The sequence below is a fragment of the Hylobates moloch genome, unplaced genomic scaffold (genome assembly GCF_009828535.3).
Source record: "Hylobates moloch isolate HMO894 unplaced genomic scaffold, HMol_V3 SCAFFOLD_11, whole genome shotgun sequence".
In the NCBI taxonomy this organism is placed as follows: Eukaryota; Metazoa; Chordata; class Mammalia; order Primates; family Hylobatidae; genus Hylobates; species Hylobates moloch.
Window position 1 is genome coordinate 66,507,802 of NW_026652286.1, and position 24,441 is coordinate 66,532,242.

The following is a 24,441-nucleotide window of genomic DNA, read 5'->3' on the forward strand; positions in this document are numbered from 1 at the left end:
ACAGAAAATGGCATAGGAGAAAATCTAGATGACATTGGTTATAGCAATGACCTTTAGATAAAACACCAAAGGCGGCCGGGCGCTGTGGCTCACACCTGTAGTCCCAGCACTTTGGGAGGCCGAGGCGGACAGGTCACGAGGTCAGGAGATCGAGACCATCTTGGCTAACACGGTGAAACCCCATCTGTACTAGAAATTAAAAAAAAAAAAAAATTAGCCAGGCGTGGTGGTGGGCGCCTGTAGTCCCAGCTACTCGGGAGGCTGAGGCAGGAGAATGGCATGAACCCAGGAGGTGGAGCTTGCAGTGAGCCAAGATCATGCCACTGCACTCCAGCCTGGGCGACAGAGCGAGACTCCGTCTCAAAAATTAAAATAAAAAAAATAAAAAAATAAAAAAAAACACCAAAGGCATGATCCTTGAAAGAAAGAATTGATAAGCTAGGCTTCATTAAAACTAAGAACTTCTGCTCTGTGAAAGACAATGTCAGAAGAATGAGAAGACAAGCTACAGGGCAAGAAAAAATATTTACAAAAGATATATCTGATAAAATACTGTTATTTAAAGTATACAAGAAATTCTTAAAGCTCAATAATAAGAAAACAACCAATTAAAAAATGGGCCAAAGATGTAACATATACCTCATCAAAGAAGAGGTATAGATAGGAATAAGCATATGAAAAGATGCTCCACATCATGTCATCAGAGAAATACAAGTTAAAAAACAATGAGATACCACTACACACCCTATTTAAGTGGCCAAAATCCAGAATACTTACAAGACCAAATGCAGGCAAGTACGTGGAGAAATAGGAATTCTCATTCATTGTTGTTGGGAATGCAAAATGGTACAGTCAATTTGGAAGATATGTTTGGCAGTTTTTTTACAGAACTAAATATATCCCTACCAAAGAATCCAGCAATTATACTCCTTGGGATTTACACAAAGAGTTAAAAACTATGTCCAAATAAAAACCTGCACATGGATGTTTATCATAGCTCTGTTAATAATTGCCCAAACTTGGAAGAAACCAAGATGTTTTTCAGTGTTAATGGATAAATAAACTGTGATATATCCAGATGGTGGAATATTTTTCAGTGCTAAAAAGGAATGAGCTGGGCTGGGCGAGGTGGCTCACGCCTGTAATCCCAGAACTTTGGGAGGCCAAGGCGGGCAGATCACGAGGTCAGGAGATCGAGACCATTCTGGCTAACATGATGAAACCTTGTCTCTACTAAAAATACAAAAAATTAGCCGGGTGAGGTGGCGGGCACCTGTAGTCCCAGCTACTCTGGAGGCTGAGGCAGGAGAATGGTGTGAACTCGGGAGGCAGAGCTTGCGGTGAGCCGAGATTGCACCACTGCACTCCAGCCTGGGTGACAGAGCGAGACTCTGCCTCAAAAAAAAAAAAAAAAAAAAAAAAAGAAATGATCTACCAAGCCACAAAAAGACATGCAGGAAATGTAAATGCACATTAATAAATGAAGGAAGCCAATTTGAAAAGTCTACATACATACTGTATGATTCTAATTGTATGGCATTCTAGAAAAGGCAAAACTATGGAAACAGGAAAATAATCAGTGGTTGCAAGGGGTTTAATAGGTGGAGCACAGGGGACTTTCAGGGCAATGAAGCTATTCTGTGTGGTACTATAATGAATACATGTCCTAATGCATTTGTTTAAATTCATAGAATGTACAACACCAAGAGTGAACCCTAATGTAAACTATGGGCTTTGGATGATAATTATGTGTCATTAATTGTAACAAATGTGGCACTCTGGCAGGGGAAGTCGATAATGGGGGAGGCTGTATATATATAGGGGCAGGGGGCATATAGGAAATCTCTGTATCTTCTGCTTTATTTTGCTATGAATGTAAATGTGTATTAAGGATAATGTCTATTAAAAAAACCCTGATGTGGTAGTTGGTGTGGCATAGATGATTGCACTCTGACTGATACCCTGAGTCTTAGAAAATCCTGAGAGCTCTAATAACAAGTTACTCCCTTTTTAGAAGCTGGTGGCTCCTCTCTAGGTGTCCACATTTCTGGAAGGAAGGCACAGGTTGCATGGAGCAGATAGGTATTTGAAGAGGCACTGCTTGTTCTAGAATATTTGGAGAGATCTCATAGGTAAATTAGGGGGAAGAGCTTTCAGTGGAGGATGGAATTAGAAAATATCTCTTTTCTAATCTTTCGAATGGTTTCTCCAGGGTTTTTAGGATAAAAAACTGGAAGAAACTTCAAAGCCCATTTCATTCAATCTCTTCATTTTACAAAAACCAAAGTTCAGGGAGGTCAGTGTTTGCTTGAGTTCAAACAGTTAGTTGAAGTCATTATCTGGACTGGAACTCATGTCCCTTGATGCTTGTTTCTGTGCATTTGTCACCTCAACACACTGTACTTTAGTTGTAAATTCACCTTGGCTCTGCATGGGTTGTTTTCAAATCAGATCTCAGACACAATCTTATCTTCAGGCGACACTGGCCATGAGGGGGTGGTTGTACTTTCTGGGTTTACTAAGCATAGGATATGGCTCTTCAGGGCTGGATTGTGATGTGTATCTTGTATTTTTTCCCAGAAACCTCACGTCTTAGATGCTGCTGAGAAATGATGTTATGACTCTGTGGAGAATATATAAATTTGCTTTGCTTGGCTTCTTGCCTTCTGATATGGTTTGGCTGTATCCCCACCCAAATCTCATCTTGAATTGTAGCTCCCACAGTTCCCACATGTTGTGGGAGGGACCCAGTGGGAGGTAATTGAATCATGGGAATGGGTCTTTCTCATGCTATTCTCATGATAGTGAGTAAGTCTCATGAGATCTGATGGTTTTATTAACAGGAGTTTCCCTGCACAAGTTCTTTTCTTGTCTCTGCTGCCATGTCAGACGTGCCTTTCACCATCCACCATAATTGTGAGGCCTCCCCATCCATGTGGAACTGTGAGTCCATTAAACCTCTTTCTTTTGTAAATTGCCCAGTCTCAGGTATGTCTTTATCAACAGCATGAAAATGGACGAATACACCTTCTAAATGTTGAAGTCACCCAAGCCTTAGGCCTTGAACATTTTCTGTCCATTTACAGTCACTCACCAGGTGATCTCATCTAGTTCTGACTTTAAATTTATTCTATAATCCAGATTTACATTTCCAATCCCAACCTTTCCCCTACTTTCCAGAAACACATAACCAACTGCCTATGTATCATTTCTCCACAGATGCAATAGGATCTCAGACTTGACATTCCTGAAACCCAACTTTTCATCACTCTCCCAATCCCTAAGCCTGCTTCTCCTCCACAATCCTCCATCTCTTTAAATGATGCCACAATTCGTCTAGATGCCCATGTCAAAAAGCCTCGGAATCATCCTTGACCTTCACTCTCACATCTAAATCATCTGTAAACCCTATGGGTTCTACCTTCAAAGTATATCCAGAACCTAACGTCTTCTCACCTCCTCCATTGCTCCACCCTACCTTACCTGGATTACTTTAGTAGTGTCCAACTGGTCTTGTGTTTCCACTCTTGGCATCCTTCATTCTATTCTCCACAGAACAGCCAGACTGGGCTTTTAAAACTATAAATCAGAGAAGTAGAAACAAACATAGTGAACCCTATGGTTACCCCAATTGCTGCCTGGGAGCACTTTCTGAACTATAGCATGGGAAGGGAGAATCCAAGCAGTCTTGCTGAACTGAGGAGAGATTGAAGTTTGAAGAGGCTGAAGCAGCTACAATTTGCAAGGCAGACTAATGAGGAGGAGAATTAAGCCACACAGAGCAAGAAATTGCATAGTGGTCTCCTTGAGTCTGTTGCTGAATACCAAACTATGCCCTCACAGAGTATAATTCCAAGAGGCCAGGCAAAGAATGACTGGAGTCCTGGAATTTGAATAATTTCCAGAGCTTACGTAGGGCTAGAAGATGGTTGTGTTCTAATCAGCCAGGGGCAAGTACTATTGAATTCTTGGTGCATTCAGTGAAGACTTCAAAAGGGCAATGCCTTAGTTGTGGGGCTATCCCAGCCCTAGAGTATAAGTTCCTTTCAACCCCCCTAAAAAAAACTTAACAAGACTCAAAAGGATCAGGCTGGACTTCACGTGACTTGCCTACCTGCCAGGAAAATAATGACTCTTTTTATAGAGCAAAATTCAACACTCAACAATCCAGCTTCCAGATGAAAATTACTAGATATGCCAAAAATAGGAAAACGTGAACCAGAGCTCTTTTAAGGCCTTTGTATTTGCTCTTCTCTCAGCTGAGAACTCTCTTCCCTCAGATGTTTGTCTGTACAACACCTCATTTCATTTAAGTATCTGTTCAAATATTTTCCTTAGAGAAGCCTTCTCTGATATATAAACTTATCACCATCTGTCAATCTTAATTCCCTCCTGCCATTTTTTCTTATTCATGGTATTTAGTCATTAGATTGTAAATCTTTTTGATATGTATTTGTTTGACATGTACTGTATGTAGTGTGCACTCAGAAACACTTATTGCATGATTGAATGAATATAAAACAATATTTGGTTTTCTTTGGGTAAGGCTAAACATTTACATTACCTAAATTTCGAGTAAATGCCACCAGAATTTTGTGTGTGTGTGTGTGTGTGTGTGTGTGTGTGTGTGTAGTAGCCTGGCTTTACCTAGTTATCACATTAAATTTATACAACCTTATGAAGTTGGTATTATTATCTTCACTTATAGATTCCATTTATTTATTCAGGAGACATTTATTGAACACCTACTATATGATATATATAAAGGTAGATATAAATAGTCTCTGTCAGCAAAATATGCACAGTGTGGCAAGCCAACCTTGCCTTTGTGTAAGTAAATGGCTTGTTTAACTGTGGTGTTGCAAGATATTATGAACCCAACATCCAGGCATTAGAACCAGTGATGGGATCTTACACAACTCTTAGCCTGGTCCTCAAATTGTATGAAAGGCAGAAAGCCCTCACTTCTGGGTTTTCTAGACCTGGCAAGTTCCTTCCTCCCTGCAGTCTGCTGAGACCCCTGAACTTTGGAACTTTGGGCATTCTCTGTGGGAACCAGGGAGGGCACTGTCCAATTGCATTATTATGTACCCTTGATTTTGTGTGTGTGTGTGTGTGCGTGTGTGTGTGTGTGTGTGTGTGTGTTTTAAAACTGAATTTATTTCCTTCTCCTAGACTTCTACTCTTTCCAGGTTACCTGTATTAGTAGCATCTCCAGCCAACTCCTTCTTTATCTTGCTTTCCAGTCAGCCATCACCCTTGCCAGTTCTGCTTCTGTAAGATCTCTCAATCTCTCCAAAACCAACCACTTTACTTCCCTACTTACAACTATTGCCTCTTCACAATGAAGTCTGACATCCTTAACATCACAAGCATAGGATGGCATGGCTTTGCATGTATTCTGTGTATTGCTGGCTGGCTGAGGTGATGGAAAAACAGAGTAAAGGCATCCCATCGACTGTGGGTTGTCATTCTCTCTTGTCCTTTGGCCTCATTCTTATGGCTAAACTGAACATTCTATAAAGGAAGAAATCCAGGCTAACAATGACAGCACAATGTACTAAGTGCCACCATAAAGTCAATACCGAATGTTCCACAGAAAGCAAAGAAAAAGATGCTTGATTATGATTGGCAGGGAGAGGTTGGAGGAAATGATGCTCAAGGCAAATCTTAAGGGATGAGCAGGAGCTTAGCAGATGGTCAAGGTGAGAAACTGGCATTCTGGGCTGAACAAACAGCATAGTGCAGGTATACAGAGGTGTCAGATGACAAAGGGTTTTATATACCCTGCAGGTGAATCTAGATATATTCTGAGGGCAGTGAGGAATCACTGCAGGATTTTGGAATCAGACTTCTGTGCTTAAAGAATACTTTGGCAACGATTTTTTGGATGGCTTTGGTGGGGGGACTGGAGGTAGAAAACCATTAGGAGACCACTGCAATAGTCCAGGCAAGAGACAAAGGGCAGAAATAATACCACTAGCTAACACTGATTTTGAGCTATGTGCCAGGCACATAGTAGGTTCTCATTTTGTTTAATTTCATTTTATCCTAACCTTCCTATGTGGTGGAGAAACTGAGCAGTTTGCCCACAGTCACACAGTGAGTGGTGAAGCTGAGTCAGAAATTCAGGTAATGACCCCAGAGCTTGTGGTCCAAACAGCATAGAAGATGGATTTTAGAGTGTTTAGGGACATTAAGTAATTAAGGGATAAGATCTCATTTCCCTCCCAGAACAGTCCAGCTCAGAGTGCTTAGTTTGGCTTGTGGGAGATTCATTAGGGGCCAACCCACCTTCCCTGGGGATAGAGCACATGAGTCAGGCCATGAGGGCTATGGCTGGGCTGGTTTGAGTTTCCTCTGAGCTCTGCTTGCTTTGCTCTGCCTTGTCACACAACGTGGCTGGATTTGAATTATGAGAGAGACTGGCAGGCTGATGCCAGCATGATGCGTGAAAAACTCTCCAAATTGGAAAGAATTTTCCTTCTGGGCTAAGCTGAGAGCACATGTTGCTCATTGGCAGATCCTGAAAATCCCAGCATTCAGAGATTTACCAGCGTTCTCTGTAAAGCAAAGCAGATGCCTCTGTGTCTGTCCTGTGAAGGGCTACATGAGAGGAAAATGAGTTCCCATGCCTTACCTGCTCACCAACAACGTAGGTTTTGAAAGCCAAAGGAACAAAAAGAGTTCAAGGTTGTATCTCCCAGATCATTTCTACCTAATAGAAATGTGAGTTAATTGTAAGCTTTAAACTCAGACACACTCATTGCCTATTAGGGGTGACTATTTTATTACACATTGTTTGTCAAAAGAGATGCATTTCTATTCCTTTTGCAGTCGAATGAGGCAGGAGCAAGGCAAGCAGGTAACCTTGCTCTTTGAGGATTCCTGCAACTGTATGAGAAAGCTTTGGCAGCTCTGGTGTGCACGCGACTGACATGCAGGTCTCTTGAGCGTGATGACATTCTTGGGACCTACCTTCTAGAACCTACTGGACTTGCTGTGTCTTGCAGCATAAGTTCACTGCCTTTCTAACTAAATAAACAAACGTTAAATAAATAGTTAAAATTTAAAACTTGACAGGGTGCAGTGGCTCATGCCTGTAATCCCAGCACTTTGGGAGGCTGAGGCAGGAGGATTGCTTGAGCTTAGGAGTTTGAGACCAGCCTGGGCAACACAGAGAGACCCCATCTCTACAAAAAGTAAAAAGAAAAAAAATTAGCTGGGCATGATGGTGTGCACCTGTGGTCCCAGCTACTTGGGAAGCTGAGGTGGGAGAATCGCTTGAGATCGAGAGGTGGAGGTTGCAGTGAGCCAATATCGTGCCACTGCACTCTAGCCTGGGTGAGAGTGAGACCCTGTCTCAAAAAATAAAAGAATAACAAATTAAAATTAAAATTAAAAAAATTAAAACTTACAAAAAGTTTCATTGATGGCATTTTCATCATGTTTAAACTTCCGGATCTCAAAGAACTTAGGTGTCTGATCAAAGCCACCTTGAGAGGTCTTCCTGACCACTGAACACAAGCACCAATATTCCTTGGGCCTTCTCACACAAGTACTCTTTAACTCAGTTGTCCTGATTGATTTTTCTTCAGGACACATATCAGTACCTGAAAAATATGTTGTTTGTCATCCAATTCTCCTTATAAATAAAAACTCCATGGGGGCAGGGACTTGATTTTGTTCACTGCTCTATGCTCAGTATCTAGAATTGTTCTTGGCACATAGTAGATGCTCAACAAATGTTTATGGAATTATTGAATAAGTAAACTCCTAGCCTATTTCTAACAATAGTCTAATGTGTATTTAGAGTTCATGCTGCTCCTCAAGTTGCATACTCAAAATCTTTGCATTTTACGCACCTCTTTCTCATATCTAGCTGACTGCTATACATTGCAGTTATAGCACTCCTCACATGTGGCAGAATTTTCTTTGATTTTGAGAATCATTTGTATTGTCAAATGCCTCAGACATTAGGATGTATAGTATTTGTTCTTTCCTTATCACTTTCAACCTCATTTTTAATGGCTACTTTTGTTTCCATTGTAAGGATGCTCTTCTTCTTAATCATTGTAGTAGCATTTTGGGAGGCCGAGGCAGAGGATCACTTGAGCCCAGGAGTTTGAGACCAGCCTGGGCAACATAGTCAGACCTCATCTCTGCTAAAAATTAAAAAAATCAGCTGGTTATGGTGGTGCATTTCTGTAGTCCCAGTTACTAGGTGGCTGAGGCAGGAGGAGCGCTTGAGTCTGGGAGGTCAAGGCTACAGTGAGCCATGGTTGTGCCGCTGCACTCCAGCCTGGGTGACAGAGCAAGACCCTGTCTCAAGAAAAAAAAATTAGTTATCGTAAATCCTTACAACCATCCTAGCATAGGGAATGTGCCCTTACAATATGGCAGAGGGCAAAAGGATGCTCATACCGTGTTTGGGTCAAGGGCACTTTGGCACCAGGGTTCAGCTTCGCTTTGTGTGAGTGTCCATCCATTGAAATCCACAGGTAGAAGGGCTTCTCTACTCCCAGGTCTGCCTGTGTTATCCCACTGTCCCAGTCACTGGCCCCCTTAGGGTGCCTCTCAGAGGCCTTGCCAGCTCCTGCTTCCTCCCTTTACCCCTGCTGTTCCTTCTTCCTGGACAACCTCTCTTTCGCACTTATCCAGCTCAAGTCCCTGTTGTCCAAAGCCCTCCATTTACTGCTCCAATCACATCACGGTACCTTTGAGTTCCTTTCTCTGTACTGGTCTTTCTCTCTTCATCTAGGTGATGAGGAGTGAAATTCCACAGAAGAAACCTTTGACTTGGAGTCAAAAGTTCAGATTTGAGCCTCATATCTGCCTCATATCAGACAGCCATCTGTGAGCCTCAATTTCCTCCTCAGTAAATTCTGATAACTATTTGTACTTGGAAGACATGACAAGGCTGTTTCAGGGCCAGGTATGATCATGTAGGAAATAAGCTTTGGAGATGGTTCAGCATATGCAAATATCCCAGACATAATCATTATAGGATTTTTTATGCTTCATCTAGAACAGCGTGGCCCTTACTAAGAACATATAAATCCCAGTGATGCTGGCGGCAAGTGACAGAGTACATTTTAACTACAGTTGCAAAATGAAATCCTGCTCAGAACTGGCTTTGTTCCCTTTTGGGATTTCCACATTTGGGAAAGGGTGATCAAAGAGAGGAAGAGAAAAAGAAGGAAGCTGACGTTTTACAGAGCTGTGCATTCAGTTTGTGTAAGCTACTTTGGATAATCACATTTCCTGATTGCCTTTGCAGGTTTGGAACATTCAGTCATTTGTTCTTACGTTTAGTCATCCACTGAACATTTATTGAGAGCTTATTATGCCCTGGGTACTGTGGATACAGAGATGAATAAGGCACATGCTTGCAACACAGCGAGGTTGAGGGAGCTGGCATGTGACCAGCAAGATGGATGCAGCAATTAAGATATGTCTAGGGAACAGAAGGGGCACCTAGCTCAAACCAGGGACCAGCAATTATTCTCAGGGCATTGTTTGCATGGAAGGTAAGACGGCATACACTGGGCATATGACTGCATGTGGTAGGGTAAGAAAACATCCAATACAAAGGAATCCATTAGACGACATGGCTGTATTCCTGAACTCATGTTCTCAGTCACTCTACAGCCAAATGTTAGCCCGTCAGGGGTCCGATGGCGTGGTGTGTTTCCATGACATAACTTCTTTAGACCCACTCTCAGCATACTGCCTTGGAGGAAGGGGCCAAATCAGTGTCCCTCACATTAAGGGCCCTGTGTTTCTCCACTGTGTTTTGCTCACTCTAGCCATCTGTGGGTAGGGCCACTGCTCAGACAGTGATACTCAGACACAGGAAGACTTGGTTGAGTCTCTCTCTATTTTTGAATGATTTCAGGTTTCCTAGACTTCTGCTTGAGTAGACTGGGAAACTCAAAGCCTTAGTCAAGGAAACCCATTTTTTTCTTTTTCTTTTTTAATTAGCTTTTTATTTTAGAATTACAAAAATTTTGCAAAGATAGCACAGGGAGTTTCCATATACCCCTCACCCAGTTTTCCCTTACTGTGAGCATCAGACATTACCACTTGTCACAACTAAGAAATCGGTGTTGGGATATTTCTATTACCTGAACTCCACATTTTATTCACATTTCACCACTTTTCCCACTAATGTTCTTTCCTGTTCCAGGATCCCATCCAGGATATCACATTATGTTTAATTGTCATGTCTCCTTAGGTTCCTTTAGGCTATGACAGTTTCCTAGATTGTCCTTGTTTTTGATGACCTTGACAGTTTTGAGGAGTGCTGGTCAGATATTTTGTAGAATGTCCCTCCATTGGGTTTGTCTGATTTTTTTCTCATAGCTAGACTGGGGTTATGGGTTTTGGGAGGAAGACCACAGAGGTGAAGCTAACATAGCTGTATTCCATTCGTATCATTTCAGTGGTACATTCTATCAACATGGCATCGCTACTGATGTTAATCTTTATCACCTGGCCTAGTTTCTAGTTTTTGTCACTGTAAAATGACTGTCCTCCCACTTTCTGCACTCTCTTTCTTTAGAATTAAGTCATTAGGTGCAGTCCATACTCAAAGGAATGGGGGGATTAAGTTCTATTTCCTAGGAATCTACATAAATTATTCGGAATTCTTCTGTGAGGAAGATTAGCTTCCCATTTATTTATTATTTATGTAATTATGTACTTATGTCAGTATGCAGTTATAAATGTTTATTTTATATTTATTTACACACAACATTGCTTTATTTGTTTTGTTGCTCAAATGGTTTCTGCTTTGGCCATGGGGAGCTACTTTAGGTTGACCTCCGTTTCTTTGTCCTTTTGGCATGCCCCCACCCTTTTGGTTTTTGAGCACTTCCTTACTTTCAGGCACAAGATGCTTCAGGCTCATCTTGTATTTTTCATCCCCATCTACAAAGATCTGTTTTTCACTCCCATGACACTTCTGACACCAACTGTGTGTTTTTTTCTTCCCTACTCTAACCAGTTCTCTAACACTAGCGAAGGTGCCCTACAATTCAGTTCAGTTCTGACACTATTTGGAGTTAGAGTCAGACTCTGAAGGTTCAAGGCTTAGTCCCACAAGGCTTCCTCCACTTCAAACACCAATTGCAAGTCCAGGCCTCCTGTACTTCTGACTAACCTGCTATAAATTGGGGGTTCCCACCACTCTCTCCTCTGAGCCACCTTTGTGGCTTGTCTCATCAAGCTTCTGAGGGCCTCCTGAGGAATCCAGCTGAATAGTGTTCAGCTTTTTGGTTATTATTTGCTACTTAGCAGTTTTTAAGATCAGAGATATGATCTAGTACCACCACAGGAGATTTGCTTTGGGAAAGAGTCTATGAGATGTAGCTGTGGCTGGTGAAAAAGCACTGGCCAAGTCCAGAACTATATAAAAAGGGTTATATACCGTAACCAAATGGAACTTATCCCTGGACAGACCTCAGGGAAGACAGTTTACTCACTATTGTCAGTTTATTATAAAGGCTACAACTCAGGAAGAGCAGCATAGATGCAGAAGGCAAGGCATGAAGGTGGGGGTGCGAGGCTTCCATGCACTCCCCGAGCTGCACCTTGATGTGTTCACCAGCCCAGGAGCTCTCTGAACCCAGTTGTTGAGGGTTTTTCTGCAGTCTCTATTTTGTAGGCATGATTTATTACATCATTGGTCACTGGTGATTAATCAATCTCCAGCCCTTCTTCCTGCCCTGGAGGTCAGAGGGTGGGGCTGAAAATTTCAACCATCTAATCACTGGCTGATCTGCTGGTAACCAGTTCCCATCCTGAAGTTATGTATGGGCCCACCAAGAGACACTTCATCAGCATAAACTCAAGTCTGGTTTAAAGGGGCTTCTGAGGAAAAGTAAATGATGCTCCTCTCACTCCTGTCACTCATGAAATTCCAAGGGTTTTAGACTCCCTTGTGTCAGGAACCAGGAACAAATACCAAATATTATAACAAAAGGCACACTCCTCTCACTCCATCACTCAGGAAACTTTAAGGGTTTAGGAGCTCTGTGATAGGAACCTGGGATGAAGGCCAAATATATATTTCTTATTATGTCACAATATTACACCATCCCTAGACTCAATATTGCATTCTTCAAGGAGTCCTGGTTGTTTTTGTTTTAGTTTGGAGAATGCAGTAGAGTTCAAGATTTTGGCTCTGGGTATGTTCATTGCTACTGAGATATAACTATTTCCAGTTTTTGCAGCAGACAGAGCTAGGAAATATAGGTATGTATGTATAATCATGCATACACACATATATACATATTTCTATATCTATCCATCTGTATCTATGTTAAGCTAAGTGTGAGTTTAGATTGATGTCTCTGACTCTTATCTATCACCACATGGACTCTTTCTAGCCTTCTCTCTGCTTATCTGTAACTTCTTCCTCTAACAGTGAGAACACTGGCTCTCACCATCCATCATTCAACCCTAGTATATGTGCATAGCAATTTCATAATTCTTAACTTATACCCCTGTGAGAAGCAACTTTAAAGTACAATGTTTATATACAATTTTCTTTGTTTCTAGCCTTACAGTTTCCAATATTTTCCAAATTTTCAAAGCCAAAACATAATTTTCCAAATTTTCTAAAGCTACTTATATTAGCTTTATTTTTCCCCCCACTCCCTACTGTGCATCTGCCTCTTTTAAAATTATTTTCTATCCATTTGGCTTGAAAGAAATACTGTATGTCGGTTTGTCAATGAGCCTTTGCACCATGATATTTCCCTCAAGTCAGTGTCAGGACTGTAAGAGCATTTCACCAGGCTTGGCAGACAGATGAATCTTTTAGATAATTTTACGTAATTAGAAAAATCATTTTTTTCCACATATGTTTCCAAAAGTCATTTTTGCTTGTTCTAGACAACATGGGAATTTTTATACTATGCACACAGTGTATAGGGTAAAATGGAAGATTTTTCAAATTCACTGATGAAAGATATATTCCTAACACTTCCAATAGCATGTGTATCACATTATATGCACATTGTTGTATCCTGATGTAACAATTGTTATAAACTTACAGAATGAGAGTTGGAAAACAGTATCATTCAACTCTTGTGTGGAAAACATGTGGTTTCTTTTGAGTGTTAAACTCAATTTGACCTGAGGATGTCTCCATACAGGAGTCTTCACATAACAAACTGCAGCCTAACTTAATACATAAACTAACTGGAAGACTAATTTAGGAATATACTTTTGTAACAGATAGCTGAGTCTCAGCCAATCATAGCGGCTGAGCTTCATTCAATCACAGGCAGCCAATTGTTCGGACCAAGTTCAAATAAGGCAAACCCCAGGCAGTAACCAATCAGGCTGTCTCTATACCTCACTTCCATTTCTGTACCTCATTTGCATTTTCTATTCATCAGTGCTGTCTGACCACATGGCGGGTTGGAGTCCTTTGAACTTTTTCTGGTTCTGAGAGCTGCCCAATTCTAGAATGATGAATTAAGATCTTTAAATTTTGTCTTTTTAATGAAAGTAAGGAATTTTAAAAGATGAGATATGCTTAAAGACACAGAGATTGAAGTGGAAATTCCACCTCCTCCATTTCTGCCTTATGTCTGGTGTTGTGTTCTGAGACTTTTCACTCCACTTAAACCCCTTTTTTTTTTTTTATAACTGAGAGCCCCTTGATCCCTCCTTTCTCCAGACACTTTTGCTTTGCAAATAGTAGGAACTCAGGAAACAATTGTGTTGTTGTTTGTTTTTGTTGTTGTTGTTTGTTTTACTTTTTGTTTTTTCTTGAGACAAGGTCTCACTCTGTCACCCAGACTGGAGTGCAGTGGTGCAATCACAGCTCACTGTAGCCTCAACCTCTGGGGCTCAAGTGATCCTCTTGCCTCAGCCTCCTGAGTAGCTGGGACCACAGGCACAAGACACATGCTAGGCTAATTTTTAAATTTTTCATAGAGATGGGGTCTCACTAGGTTGCCCAGGCTGGTCTTGAACTTTTCGCTTCTTGCCTCAGCCTCCAAAGTGCTGGGATTACAGGCGTGAGCCACTGCACGTGGCTAGGATATAATTGTTGAGTAGCTGAATGGAAGACCTAAGTCAGCCTTGAAAATCACCTGTTCCTGCTTATTTTCAGGGATCTCTTTTCTATTCGCCAATAAACACATTTTAGTGGACTAATCATGAATCGTTTTATGGTTGGCCTCACACTTAAATGTTGGTAGTGCTCCTCCTGCCCTCCAAAGCCCTTTATGGAGCACATTAACAGAGCCCTGCCAGCGTTACAAGCTGGGCCCCGCCTGAGGTTGTCTCCATTGCCCCCTCCACCCGCTTTGCTGGCCACAGAATATTTGTGCTTTGGTGTTTTCATCAGTTGAGTTCCTTTTGCTCACCAAAGAAACACCACAAGAGATACTTTTGCCAGAAAACCTTTCTCCTCCCTTGCTTCAAATCCATCACTTTACAAAGAGTGTTTTAATTAAAATAGCTTATAAAAGTTTATGCTTTGGATTTTTTTCCTCCCGGGGAAACAGTATTCAGCCTGCATAGAGTCATTCTACTTGGTGGGATGACTGTCCTAACGATGTCCTTTCCCTAAGCCCAATTTCCCCACCAGGGAGAAGAGCCCCTCAGGGTTGTTAGGGCCGAGAAGATGATCTCAGGTGCAGCAGCATGCTGGGCCCATTGCAGAGTGCTCAGTTCATCTTCTAGGTAGTCTGTGTCTAGTTTCATGCCAGAGGGAGAGCTAAAGGGAAGCTACAGAAGCATCCAGTGTTGGCAGGACTGTTGGGCATTTGTGGCTTCAGCAGGGTCACCCTGTTTGGTTGAGCAGGTTGTTTCTGTACAAGGCAGCGAGCATCCAGGGCCTGAGTCAGGGGCTGAGATCCAGACTGTGCCAGGCTTGACCTATGCCTGCCATGGGGCTGGGTATTAGTTTCCTGTGGCTACTGTGATGAACTCTCACCAACTGGGTGCCTTAAAACAACACATTTATTCTCTCACAGTTTTGGAGACCAGAAGTCTGAAATCAAGGTGTCATCTGGGTTCTGGAGGCTCAGAGGGAGAATCTGTTCTTAGCTTCTGGTGGCTACCAGAAATCTGTAGCATTCCTTGGTTGTGGCAGCATCACTTTAATCTCTGCCTTTGTTTTCACAGGACCTTCTTTTGTGCCTGTGTGTATTTCTTTTCCTCTTCTTATAACAATGCCAGTCATATTAGATTTGGGGCTGTCCCTAATCCAGAATGATTTCATTTTAACTAATTACCTCCACAAAGACCTGATTTCCAAACAAGTTCACATTCCAAGGTTCTGTTTGAACAGAATTTTTAGGGGACACTCCTCAACCCAGTATGGGCTGCATCAGCCTGAAGGAAAAGGCACCTTTAAAAAGTTGCCAGTGGTTCTGTCTGCTTGCCAAGCTGTGTTCTCCACATTTTTTTTTTCCTCCAATTTGAACAAAGGTGCTATTTTGGCTAGCAGAAGCCCTAGATTTTGCTTTGGAAGCAGTCAGCACTGCAAGATATATTAGTTTACAAGCTTCTTGAAGCAGGGACCTTGTCTGGTAACTCTTTAAGAACTGCCATAGCTTCTACCCATCCATTAAATTCTCAAAAATGTTTGTTGCAATCATGGCAAATAATTATGACAAAAATCTGGAAAGGCCCTTCTGATTCCAGCTATTACAGCAAAGCTTTTTTATTTTTTAACAAACATAGATGAGTAGCTTTTAACCTGTTTTATCCCATGATTCTCTGCTTCTTTGGTGGTTTAAAAAAGCCTGTTGGATTCTTAAGGGTTAAATGCAGTAGGTTCTACCCTATTACTGTGAGTCATGCAATATTTCTCGAAGTGTGCCCATGGGATGTTAGCCCCATAAAAACTGTCCCAGGAGAACATGGTTTTTGTGGTTAAACAAGACTGGGGAATTGTGCATTTGCTTTTCTTTTCCTGGAGATTAGTAATGTACCTGCTTTGTAAAAGTTCCCGGGTCTCACAGTAGAGAAACCTATAAACTTTGTTTTAATCCAGTGACCCCAAATTTATTTGGCTAAAGCCTCCCCTCCTTTTTTCTTTGATAAATGAGTAACATCTATTATTAGGTTTGTGCCCCAATCCCTGTGTTGTTCAAGGATCAGCTGCCATCCTAAACATGCCTTCCAGCTCTAAAGTGAGAGCTACATGAATTTGGGCCGCCACTCAGTCTCTCTGGGTTTTTCTTTTCTTGTTTATCAAATGGGAGATACATTTCTAAAGTTCGTGGTGACATTTCCACAGGTTTCCTCTAGTAGTACCAGGTGGGAGAAAGAGCAGCAGCATGATAGGCCCAGTAGCATGATGGACTGCCGGGCTAGGTAGGTGTCCCTGCTTTGTTTCCCAAGTAGACAAAAAATGGGGCACTAGAGCTGAGAAACCCTCTGTCTCGGTTGTATTTCAGTTCATCCTTGCTTCATAGGATGAATTGAAATACAATTCATAGAACTAGTGTCTAAGCAATAAACTTTGAGAACCACTGGAGAGTGGTCAAGAATATAAATGCCAGAATCAGGCTCAAGACTTAGATTTGTTGACTTTGGATAAGTAACTAAGCCTCTCTGAGCCTGAATTTCCTCATCTGTGAGATAGCAATATAATGCTACTTGCTTCAGAGGATTAACTGAAATACTATAGATAAAGTGTTTAGCACAGAGCCTGGGATATAGTAACAACTCAATAAATGTGAGTGTCTATCATTATCATCATCATAATTATTATTTTAATTATCATAAAGCCAATGACTTCTTATATCATTTTTAGAGATCATTTGGGGGGAGTGATGATCTTGAGTCTAACAAAGAAGATGAAGTTTTCAAAGCTGTTGACCTTTATAAAAATCAGCCCTGGTAAGAAATTTGATTTTTTTCTCAGCTTCTAAGAACTCTGGGAATTGACATTTACTAAATCCAGTTATTCTGAACCATGGGAAACTGTTTTGCATCTGTCAATAAGTTGTGATTTCTTCAGGCTGGCCATAAGCTATTATGTTTACCCAATTAAGCCAAAAGTGGCCAGTGAAATTCTCCATTTCAAAAGACATTTCACAGTTACTGGCTTACCTCTGGGAGTGTGGAGTTAGGGCAGCAGAGAGACAGCAATGGATAGGTCAAGGGGAAATGATGGGAAATTCCCGAGAAGCACCAATGTGTCCTTTTTGGATGCATGTACCACAGAAGAGTCTGCAGTGGCTGCAGAGTCCACTGACAACTTGGCTAAGGCAAAGCACAGCTTCCACAGCACCAGTCCTCAGGAGGATGGAAAGTAAGACCGCGTTCCAGAGAACGATATGCACAGACTCTTGGTGATTGCCCAGGTGGGTTGGTTGAATAAATAGTTGTCCCTGCTAGTACAAGGGAGAAAATTCAGAACATGGAATAGGTTTTCAGGCCATATTTCATAGGGCTCTATATTAGAGAATTTCCAAATAGTTATTTGAAAATTCAAATATGATTTCAGGCCATATTTCATAGGGCTCTATTATTATTTGTTACTGTAACAAAGACAGTAAAGGGAGGGAGCTGCCATTTACAAGCATCAGAAAAGCACTAGTCTAGTACAGGGGGTTACAGATCTATGGGTCTTCATTGCTCTCACCTTCATAGAGACAGCAGACCTATTATATGTCTGTCGGAGAGAGGGCTGAACAGACATCTTTCCCTCTAACAGCACAACATCTCAGCAAGGCATTGCAAATACAGACATAGCCACTCAACAGGGCATAGGAGGAGATAGAAGGGCATGTGATACAAGTGGGGTGTGGTAAAGAGCAATGACTGTGAAGTGCCACAGACCCAGGTCTTGATTCCAGCTCTCTTGCTAAGAAGTTCGATTAAATAGATAAGTTTCCTAAATGTTTCTGCACCTCAGATTCTTTATACCTAAAATGGGGTTAAAACAGCATCAACGGCATAGAATGGTTGTGAGGATTAGGTAAGATAATAATTAGCACAGTGTCTGTCATGGAGTAGGCATCTATTTCAGTTATGTCATAATAATAATAATAATAATTATTATTATTATTATTTTGAGACGGAGTCTTGCTCTGTCCCCCAGGCTGGAGTGCAGTGGCGCAATCTCGGCTCACTGCAAGCTCTGCCTCCCGGGTTCACGCCATTCTCCTGCCTCAGCCTCCTGAGTAGCTGGGACTACAGGCGCCCGCCAACACGCCCGGCTAATTTTTTGTATTTTTAGTAGAGACGGGGTTTCACCATGTTAGCCAGGATGGTCTCGATCTCCTGACCTCGTGATCCGCCCGCCTCGGCCTCCCAAAGTGCTGGGATTACAGGCTTGAGCCACCGCGCCCGGCCATGTCATAATTATTAACATAGAATAAGGAAAGATCTGAGAGGCCTAGAGTAGCTGGAGAAAGCTTCATGGGGAAAGGTGGGGTTCCCTGGCCTTGAAAGAGGCTGGCAGCAGAGAAACAGCGTGGAAGTAAAAACCCTAAGGGATGCAGAGTCAGAGTACACTAGTTGGACAAAGAGAATATGAAATAGGTTTTCAGGCCATATTTCATAGGCCTCTATATATTTTGATATCTCTGTCTCTATCTCTACCTTCACTGCTGTCCATATCTGTACCTACTGAATTCCAAGTGAGATTGTAAGTTCCTTAAATTAAAGACTTCTGGGGCTCACCAGCACCTTTACATTTTACGAAAATCTCTTTGGCTATCTATGGCCAGAGGATTGAAGAGCAAAATGAGACTGAGATATTTGGAGGGCTGTTGTAGGGGCAGAGGCGAAGGGTGATGGACATTTAGAAGAAAGTGACAACAGACTGGGTGGGAGCAGTGGTCAGATTCAAGATGTATTGTGGAGGTAGAATCCACAGGGGATTGAATGTGGGAAGTGAGAAGAGAGAAGACTCAAAGATGACTCACAGGTTTTAGATGCCATCTAGAGAATGGACTGAAGGGATTTGGGGTGAACATCAAGGATTTGGGGCATATTCATATTGAAATGCTGTGAGACATTCAAGAGGAAACTTCAGAGAGGCAATTAGTTATTTGGCTCAGAAATGTAGAATAAATATCTGGGCTGGAGAGAGACACTTGAGGAATATTCATAGTCGTGATTATACATAAATGGATGGATGGCTCTGAAAGCCATGGGGATGATGAGATCTGCAAGGCAGAGAACATGAAATGACAAGAGAAGCAGGGTCTTTTTAAATCAACTGCCGCTGGGTTTCTTCCTGCACTCCTTTAGGAAAATAAATGTGTATCACAGGGTCCAGCCACTTCAGAATATTTGTGCAACCCCAAATTTAGTAGTTAAATCTCCCCGGTTAGATTGTGTGCTTCTTGCAAACAGGTAAAATTGTCTTATCCTTCTTTTGTACCCCTTCTCTTCCCACAGCACCTAGCCATGCCCTCGACACCTACTTGGTAGAGTTCATAAATTGGAGCTAATGAAGCCAAGGTATTGGGTTGAATACCTTGGGTGGACTGCTTAATTCATAGGCCCATGCAGTGCTGCTTCCTAGGCCAATCATCTCTCAGACATTGTTGATTTGGGAGAAAGTGGGGAGAGAGGAACAAGATAGGAGGTATGAATCGAAGTACCTGGCCCCATTACTGGACAGTCAATACCAAGAGAATATGCTCTTTGTGGTCATCAGCTGTATCCTCTTCAGATGTGAGACACTGCTCCAAGACTGTGAATGCTACTCACTCCAGAGTGTCCTTCCTGAAAGGGGATAGTTTCCACTGTCTGTGTCACAGAAGGGGCCACTGAGCAAACCCAGTGAAGAAATGGCCACACAGTACATGCCCCCATAGTGCCCTGTGTGTCCTAAAGTACATGGAACAGCATCACAAATGGGAAAGAGCCAGAAATTCAGTGCAACAATGGTGAGGGAGGTGATGGGAACTTACCTTTTTAAAGATCCATCCACTGAGTTTTCTGGTAAATTAAAGAGGGCCCAAATCTTCTCTTCCAGATGCTGGATTAGGTAGGTGTCCTTGTTTTGTTCCCTAAGTAGATAAAAATGGGGTACTAGAGCTGAGAAACCCTCTGTCCCAGTTGCAATTTGAAAGAATGAAATCATCTGCTACAAAATTGTGAGCAGGAAGTGAAACTTATCCATGGTTGACTCCTGGGGCCTGTGAGCCACCTGGCACATAGAAGTAACTGTGCTGCCAGTCCCCTCATCCGCACTCACAATAGACATCAGTAATGGATTCCTGCACTCTTACCCATCAAGCCTGGACAAGGCCTCACAGTTCTCAAAACAGAGTGGCCAATCGGTTGGTACTGGAGCTCTAAATGAAGCCTATTTGCCATCCTGGCGGTGGGTGTTCAGTAAATGTTGTATGATTGGGTGAGTAAATGAATAATTACTTACCTTACTTACCTAATGCCTGAGTCAGTGACCAAAACAGGGCCTGTATAGTGTACAAACTCCATAAATACTTGCTGACTGGATGGGTGAGTATGACGGTGAGGCCATGGGAAGACCAGTGACCCTTCCTGCATATTAGTCCATTGCTGAAGTGGGGCAAAGCTGAAGGACGCGTTTGCTTCAAAGCATGAGCTTTGATTCCTGACACATCCATGCTGTGTCTTTTTCACCACAGGGAGGGTTGGGGGAGTTGAATGGAATGACTCAGGCAGCTCCTTAGAGATGGCTCTAGGTGATGTGGAGTCTAAGGTCTCTGGGGAGGCTCTGACTAGGGGCTGCAAGGGTTGGGGCACAGAATCTTTGGAGCAGGATGATTTCTGACTATTTGAGTTTTTTCTGTTTTTTAAGGGAGGAAAAATGTGTATGAACAAAAACTGTCAGAATTGTGATCAGAGACATGGGCGGTTTTATGTGCAGGAAAGAGCATGATGCTGGGAGTCAGGAGACCTAGACTGAGTCCCAGCCCTGCCAGCCACACCCTTATTCAGGGTGTCCTTATCATCTCTGGACCTCCCAGGCTCTCTACTGTTTGTCAGGATCTGTGGAGGGTCTGGGGGGTCCAGAGACGATAAGATTGTCCCCAAGCAAGGAGCTTTGTAATCTACCTGGGGATGAGTAAATGCAGTTGACCAACAAGGATTTGAAATGCGTGGGTCCACTTATATGTGAATTTTCTTCTGCCTCTATCATCCTTGAGACAGCAAGACCAAACCTTCCTCTTCCTCCTCCCCCTCAGCCTACTTAATGTGAAGACAAGGATGAAGACCTTTATGATGATCTATGTCCACTTAATGAATAGTAAACATATTTCCTCTTCCTCATGATTCTTAATAGCATTTTCTTTCTCTAGTTTATTGTATGTTATGTGTGTTATACACTGTATTCATACAATAAACTAGAGAAAACTAGTACAATAAACTAGTTTTCTCTAGTTTATTATATGATGTGTGTACTATATACTGTATTCTAATTGTACTTATACTGTATTCTTACAATAAGAATACAATATATAATACAACATACAAAATATGTGTTAATTGACGATATTTTTTATCGGTAAGGCTTCTGGTCAACAGTAGGCTATTAGTAGTTAAATTTTGGGGGAATCAAAAGTTATAGGCAAATTTCTGACTGTAGGGAGGGTAGGTGCCCCAATCCCTGTGTTGTTCAAGGGTCAGCTGTCATCCTAAACATGCCTTCCAGCTCTAAAATGAGAGCTATGTGAATTTGGGCAGCCACTCAGTCTCTCAGGGTTTTTCCTTTCTTGTTTGTCAAATGTGGGATACATTCGTAGAGTTTGTGGTGACATTTCCACAGGTTTCCTCTAGCAGTACCAGGTAGGAGGAAGAGCAGTAGCATGATAGGGCCATGGGCTGGAAATGAGAAATAAATACATCATGGACGAACCTTTTTTATTTTTCTCTTTGTTCTTCGTGGGCCATTGAGAGGGACCATCTGTGAAAGTTTTTGACTGTACAATCTCCAGTGTTCCTTCTTGCTGGAATACCAGTTTTATGATGTGTTATCTCACTGGTTACTGAGGAAATAAAGCCAAGGGAGGAGAAGGTTCTAGACTTCTCCACAGACAATAGAAGCACAAACAAACAACAAGACCTCAGCAGGCTGGCCTCCCAGCACTGATAGGTGTTTGGGTCCACTGCAATGACTCTCTTCGAAGCCTCCTTTCAGGCTCATTTTTCCTGGTGCCTTGTGGAGCAGTGCCTATCTCAGTTGGTTAGAACCCTGGATACACCCCTGTGCTTTAAAAGGAAGGAATTACAGGTACTAGGAGATGGTCAATAGTCTACCCTTCAAAACAGGGAAAGCCCACAGCCTAGGAAATAAAGCCTTTTGGGGTAGATCTTGGGAGTGGTTAACAATTCTGTAGACCCCACAGTACTTAGTGCACATCTGTGAAAACAGTAGCTCTCTCTACCTCCTCTCAACAACATTAGGGAGGGCAACATTAGTGTGGTCACGAAAATGCTCTCGTAATGAAGGGGATGTGAGCTTTTTGGAGCAAAGTTTGTATTGTTTGTCTTCCTATTTAAAAATGTCTAATGATTCCTCAGTGCTTATGGGATAAACTCAGGCCCTGGACATGGTACATGAGCCCTCGTGCCCTGGTCTTGCCCTGCTGTCAGAGTTTTGCTTCTCCTTCATTGAGACCTCCTGACACACCAGCTTGTGGGCTCCCAGGATGGCCCAGGACTTTCCTGCCCCTGTGCCTTTGAATACGCTCTTCATCCTTTGCCATCAGGCAAACTGCTGTTCACTCTAAAAGGGCCCCATTGAGGGTGATAGTATCTCCTGTGATAGTTTGAAAAAACGCACTCTCCTCTAAAGATATAGTCATTTCCTAATCCTTGGAACTTGAGAATATTACTTTATAGGGCGAAAGATAGGATTAGGTTAGAGATCTTGAGAGGAGTTGCTTGTCTTGGGTTTATCTAGATGGGTCCTAAATGCAATGACCTGTGTCCTTATGAGTGAGGCATAAGGAGTTGTGAGGGCAGATGGAGAATGTCATGGAAAGATGGAGGCAGAGACTGGAGTGATGTGGCCACAAGCCAAGAAATGCCAGCGGCCATGAGAAGCTGGAAAGGACGAGGAATGAATTTTCCCCAGAGCTCCAAAGGGAGTGTGGCCCTGCTGACACCTTGAGTTTGGACTGCTGGCCCCCAGAATCGTGAGAGAATAAATTTCTGGTGTTTTAAGCCACCAGCTTTATGATAATTGGTTAGAGAAGCAATAGAAAACAAATGCAAGTCCTCTCTGTAGCTTTCAGTGACCCCTGCCAGGCAAAACAATTAGTTCCTTCCTTCAGGTTAATCTCAACTATTGCACTGAGCACATGACATTCTCCTTTGCTCAGGTGGGCTTTGAACTCTGTGGGCCAGCAGATTTTACCACAGTGCCTGACACAGAATCAGAAGCCAATGATGAGGTGATAACATTTGTGCTCACATTTCCACAGGTTTCTTCTAGCAGTGAGGTAGGAGAAAGAGCAGGATAATAGGGCCACAGGTGAGGAACAAGAAGTAACTACAATGGATGAATTGGCTTCATGAAAAAAATCACTTCCCCCTGTGTGATGGTTGGTAAATGTGTTTGCCGATGTGAACATCTGGGAAACCCCCAGTTCTCACGATGGTGATGAAGACATATCCTTGGGCATGTGTGATTGATGTGTGATTGGTGCTAAAGATGGCTGTTACCTACTCAGGTGTGTTATTCCACCTGATAGACATTGTGCCAAACAAACTTGGACCAACTCTTAGCTGGCTGGAGAGTCCTCCTAAGCACTCCACATGCTATTTTGCAGAGCTGTGGATGTGGAGCAGGGCCTCTGCTGGCATGAACTTCATGCATGCCATCTTTCCCTGTGTCTTATGTGAATGCATGGGTCAAATAGTGGAGAAATGGAGAGACCACAGGCTTCAGAGTCAGATGGGTGTCTGAGTCTCAGTTCTGTCCTGCACCAGCTGTGTGGCCGTAGTCTAACGACTTAATCTGCCTGGGCCTCATTTCCACACCCGTAAGATGGAGATAATGATACCCACTTCACAAAATTGTTGTGAGAAGGAAATAAATGATTTGTGTGCAAGATTTAATACAGTCCAAACCTTTGTGAAAAGGCCTGCTACAATTATTATTAAAGGGCAGTAACTGTGAATTCTGGTTTTATTCCGTCAGTCCTTAAACCATGTTAAGCATAAAGCTGATGCTAAATAAATGGCTGTGCCTGTTTTTGTCTTCAGAGTGTCCCTTGTGGTTTTTGAGATCTTGTTCTAGCTTTCCTTTATTATTATAAAGGGCAGCTCAATCTCCTGCCCCTTCTTCCTCCATTCAGAGTTGAGCTGCTGGGGAGATTAGTGCTGTACCAGGCCCCTAGTGCCTCACCTCCATTCATTCCTCAGTCCTCTGCAATCTTGTTTCCAGCCACTCACCCAGGACTGCTCCAGCCCAGATCCACTGGACACCTTGCTGTGCACTGGATGCTTTTC